Source organism: Leptonotus elevatus, chromosome 16, assembly GCF_054856555.1.
Source record: "Leptonotus elevatus isolate MCC_2025b chromosome 16, RoL_Lele_1.0, whole genome shotgun sequence".
Classification (NCBI taxonomy): Eukaryota; Metazoa; Chordata; class Actinopteri; order Syngnathiformes; family Syngnathidae; genus Leptonotus; species Leptonotus elevatus.
The window spans coordinates 6248663-6254669 of record NC_141254.1 but is presented as its reverse complement, the minus strand read 5'-3'; positions in this window follow the sequence as shown (position 1 = coordinate 6254669).

The window sequence follows — 6007 nt, the reverse complement described above, 5'->3', positions numbered from 1 at the left end:
TTGTGCTGGCTTTTAAATGAGAAACATTTTTAAATGTAATATATTTTTGGAGTGTCAAATAACGAAAATAAAAGCACTTTATACAAATTATGTATATTTCATCCCCTTGAATATTATTTTTTCTTTTCTTTTGATACTTATAGTATGACCTTAAACACTAGAAATTCCATCCTGCTGTAAAACATGTTCTACATGTTTAAACAAAAAAATAATACATAGCATATTATTTTTTATTTTTTCGAACTACATTCATTCCTCCTCCACTGCGGTGGTTACGTTCCAGACCGCTCCCGTGATAAGTGAAATCCGTGATATAGAAACACCCTATTTAAATACACCCTAGCTACATTTTTACAGCATTGGCACTGCTTCTTCTTTAAAATTTATACAAAGAAAAAAAAAATAGTGTGGCACCATCTAACGGTTGAAAGTGGAATTATACACAAAATAAATGTGAGACAAAACAAATTAGAGTTATGAACTGTCAAAAAAAAAATACAAAATAGCGAGTCCGCAAACCAGGAACCAGTTTACTGTATTCAGAAACTCTTGAAAATATTTAATTGACTTTCTAGGGTCTTAAAGTTCTGAGTGGTTTGACATCTCTGCTGTTACGGTTGTTATGGAAACAACTGGACAGGGAAAGTCATCGATGACTACACACATATATATGTATGTGTGTGTGTGCATGTCTTCCTGTTGTTTTAGATTCTGCTTCACTCCCCCACCGCCAATGCGTGCCCTCTGACCTCAGCTGAACCCAGCTGTCAGCTGTCCCGGGCCGCCTGGGACCATTCTCTTCCTCTCTCTCACTCTCTAGTACTTTCACTCATTCCATTGTCTCATTGTCTGATTTGCCTCCACACATAGTCGATTAGACGTGTCAATTTTTCACAAGTTTGCACGGAATGCTGAGACGAGGTCATAAAGTCCTGAATGCCAGCTAATGCATAGCAGTACTTTTCAATAACGTGATAATAGGACTCCTAGTGGCTGTGAGATGCATACGCAAGCAATCTGATTGGAAGCTCACAATGTTTTAAGATATGGAGGGAAATACATGACAAATACAAACACATATTTTCTAATACAGAAAAAAGTATAAATGAATCACACAATCATCCCAAAAACAAAATAAAAGGCTTGTTTCACAATAATACAAACTACAGTATATTGTTTTATGAGTGGCATAAAAGTCTCGAAATGAAAAATAAAATAAAATTCTTACTTCATGATATATACAGAGAATTTATGTTTTAATATTTCATATGTATATATGTAACATTTATTATTTTATAATATTTAATTATATTAAATTATAAAAATATAATTAATTTACATTTATTGATTTTCATTCATATAAACAATAAATCCTTATGAGTGAAATAATCATAATAAAAAGTCAATTAAGGCTTGTTGACCAATAAGGTACTATGGAAATATTATTTAATTGAACATATCAAATTACAAAATATATTACCAAAAAGAGCCCAGTGAGTGTTGATCCAAACAAAGGAACAGTTAACCATTTTAAAGATAAAGAAATTAAGTAATACTGGCACAGTTGATGTATTAGTCAGTTAGATGTAAAATATTTTAAATAGATTTGACTTTATCCTATTTATTATTATTATTATTATTATTATTATTATTATCATTTTGCACTATTGAAGCATGAAACACAATTTTGTTGAGTATAAAAATGTTTCTCCCCCCAAAAAACTTAATTTACATCATGAAAGATGTTCCATGGAGGAGAAATACAGCTCTCATTATATTTGGGCCCCTTTACAAACACAGCCTATTCTGACAGTACTTTTATTTTGAATTAAAACCTCAACTGGGCGTCTCTGTGCAAGAAAAGGCGGCAAAGTCCCAAAACGTGAAAAAGTCACGGGCGGTCAAATCTCCACTGGCTGTGTTTTGTTTGGAAAAAGTGGTGGCCATCACAACTCATTACCTCGCCTCATATGCATAATCCTCATTAATCCTACTCCAAAGTGTGAATGGGAAATTCTTTGAAAAGGAGAATCTGCCTCAACTGCAGCTTCGCAGCCTCGGGACACAAATATCTCCGGAGACTATTATTATGAAAACAGGGGAAAAAAGAAAGAAAGAAAAGTCCTTTGGCTTCTTTGGGTCCTTATAAGAGAACGTGCACCAAAAAGGTGTGTAAGAACTTGGAATGAAAGGAAGAGGAAGTGGCGAGGGCTTTTGAAAGCGTGATTGAAAAAGAGAAAAGGTGAATAAGAGGCGCTGCCGGCTGGTGAAGGGCCAGAGAGGGAGACCCCCTCGCTCGAAGGGGGTGAAGGGAGTCCCAAATCTACGCTTAATGAGAAATTCCTGCTGCTTTGGAGGGGCGCAGAGGTCTTCATTTTCTCACTGCGCCCGCGTTTAGCCGGGTGCCCGGGGTCCTCTTTCGGAAAAGGACGAGCCCCCTCTGTATTCAACAGGACCGGGGGGCCGCCTACGTGCGGGATTACGTATTCTCTATGCGAGATGTTGTTCTTCTGTGTTCTATGCACACAAAAAATCATCAAGTCAATGGAAAGCTGCACCTGTCTCGTCTTCAAAATAAATTCGGACTCTTTTAGATCATAAATCAGATACTGTATATTAAAGCAATTATTTGAAGGTATATCAGGTACTTGTGGCGGCTGTCACTGATACTTGTCACTGATACTAAAGGCAAAACAAAACAAAAAAACAACTGATATTGTGTAAGTCCTCTTTGGCAGTAGTTGGCGCTATACTGCAGCAGTTTGATACATCAGTGAATCATCATCCGCATCAGAAAGAAAGGCTTTTGTTCAAATTGTTTTGTTATTGTGCTAAATGAAATTTTATATATCAAAAGTACTAGAGGTATCAGTACTCGGTGAGTGAATTTTTGTACTGGTATCGGTGTGAAAAAAAGCGGTATCAAACATCCCTTGTCACAATATTATGAGAAAAAGTAATGTTATGAGATTAAGGTTTTAATATTACCTTAATAAAGTAACAATATTACAAGAGTAAAGCCTTAATATCATGAAATTAGATTCAAAATACTTCTTAGAATAAAGTTAATAATATATTTTTTAAATTATTTGTGAAAAAGACAAAACAATTTTTCCAATTTACAAAGCGAACACTAAAAATCTCAGTGTTAGTGTGGCTTCACTGTTACCACTACTTGCAAATGAACACAAAACTTGTACAACGTGGTACAACGTGTACTTGAAGCTCTTCCCGCTCTAAAGATGATCAAGTAGTCCACTTCAAAAGCTCTCCAGTGAAATGTACCTTTAAAACACTCCAGTGTTTTTTTCTCTCGTCGTACGGGTCAGATGAGGACCAAAGCGGACGGGGGCAGGGGGGCTTCATTCTCCGAATGTCTCACCACAAGAAAGGGATGAGTGTCGAGGGGGGGCCCGGCTTGGACCCACTCGGGGACCCGACGCTCTCGCAGCGGGCGCGGGGGCACATTGTGCCCAGGGGTCTTCGGCTGAGGGTCCGCTGCCGCTGGGCCTGCCGACACAAACAAACGCTCGTTTGAGCGCTTTGATGGCTTCCGGGGAGCAGAACCGGCGTCCTTCCCTTATGGGACGCGACTCCTTGGGAAGCCGGCATTCAAACTGGAGCCGCGGGGAGGGAAGCGATCCAAGCTTGGATTGTTGTCTTAGTAATGTTCAGGAGGAGTTCTGATTTAAGAACAGGGCCATGGTCGTTTTTGTTTTGGATTTTTACTCTATACCTTTGCAATTCTAAAATGCAATCTAAGCGCTTGTTCCTCACGGTTTCTTATATTGTATTATCACTTTTCTGTGAAACAAAAGCATTATATTTGTGGTTGTCAGCGTTTACACTAGAAACGGTGTCATTCCATTTTGAGAACCATTTCGTGTTTGGATCCTAGCATGGTGTAAACGCCGTCTTAAATTGGATCGATTGGAAGTCAATTAAATTGGAACTTAATTATTTTCATGTTTACATCGCATGCACAAGGCATGTCCAAAAATTTGTTTAATTTGGATTCATAGTGATTTTACTTAATTTACTTTTTTTTGTTCCCACTCTTCCATATAATATTGTCCTTTTGAATTCAGTCATATTAAAAGTGTATCAGAAAGTGAATCAACAGAAAAGGGACTTTTGCATTTATATTGAAACTAAAATGGTGTTACATTTTTGAGACCCAATTTGTGTTTTGAGATTTAACTTCAGATTGTGTACTACAGTTGTGTAAACAGTCCCATTAAGTGGTCCAAAAAGTGGACTCAGTTCTTTTTAGCTTCACTCTGCATGTACACGGCAAGTCAACATGGAAGTATAGTGTCCAAAAATGGACTGAACCTGGCTTCAGGGAGTTTAATCTGATCCCCTTAAAGTGGATCACAAAGTGAATCAACAAAAAAGGGACTGTTTTTACCATTTACATGAGAACTATAATGGCGTTCACATTGTCAGCCAGTTTGAAAGTGGATCAAATTCTATTTCTGGTCCAATTCAGGTGTGAATGAGAATAATATCAATCTGGGGCCCTTTGTGTTTACATTTTATGAGTCTGAGCTTTCTGACAAGAGACAACACATTTCTATCCAGAATGCTTTGATAGTGTTGCGATTTCACTGTACCAACTCAATGCCGGATGTAGCAAAGCAGCCCCAAAACATAACCTGTTATTCTGTTGGAGGCCAACACAGAGCTTTCTTACACTTGGTGGCACATTTCACTCCAAAATGTCTTTGTAGTCTTTTCCCTGTAGATTCAAGACAAAATGTGCCAAATATAGCAAAGCAGCCCCAGAACATAAACAGTTTTCCTATTGAAGGCTGAGACTGAACTTTCTGACAAATTTCTCTCCCTTGATAGTCTTCGGATTTCATGACACCCCACACAGATTCAAGACATCCTGTAAATTCCAGTCTTATCACTTTAAGTTATTACACCATTGTATTATTTTTTCTTTCTTAAGAAGGGTATCTTGTCCATGTGCGTGTCCATACTGAATTGTAAAAGACAGCAATAAAGGGAGGGGGTATGGTGTGGATACTTTGCCACACAAAGGCCGAAACCGTGAAACGGTTCCACTAAAAGCGCACTGCTGCTCGTCTCATTGAGTTGTCAATCGACCCGGCGGGTCCCCACAGTAGCGGACCAATCAGCAGGAGGCGACCATAGACGGATGAGGCGGCATATGTGCGCAGAACTTCTGTCTCCGGTCCAGTCTGAGAGTCTTTATAAAGTCTGAAGCTGTCAAGAAGAATCCCAACTTTCACCCCTCACACAAGCAGCTCGGCCCACTGACCCTCGTCCAACTCGGCCTCTTCTTTGTGTTTTTGTCGGCGACGTTGTCCCTGGTGATGACTTGACGTCTCTGTCTGTCAGCCAGATGACACGCCGCCACTGGCGGGTCAACGGGGCTGGCTTCCCTATTCAAAGTGTACGTGTCAATCTGACGTGACAGATGACAGCTCGAAAACTAAATGAAGATCCTGGAAGATTGTTCCCTGTTGACCATTGAGGATTTGAATAAAGATTTGTGGGCTAACTAAATTTTTGGACATTTTCCAGGGGAGTGATTTAAGTTTTTTTGGCTGCAATAAAATCTAGGGCATTTATGCTAATGATTACTTCTTCGCAGTTTGAAATTAACATTTTGCGTTTTCTTAAAACTGATTGAAGAGCAAAATTGAGAATCAACCATCAAGACATCCCAAAAAGCTTTGCTGGGCTGCATTGCTCACGTCACCCACCGCGGGTAGCTGGAAGGTGATGGCTTGAATCACAACTTGGTACTACGTACGCCGCAACAGCTAGCTAGCAACAAACTTTGGCTGGCTACTGCTGTGGCTAAACACGTTGCAGAGTCGCTGTGGTCTGTAATCATTGTGGTGGTGAATAAGCGACTCCTCTGACAAAGAGAGAAGCTAGGCTAATTGCTAAGCTAACCTAAGATTGACACGGCTAGTGCATTTAACACCACAAGTAAGTGCTTGGGTAAGTCATGGTTAGTTTAGAAAAC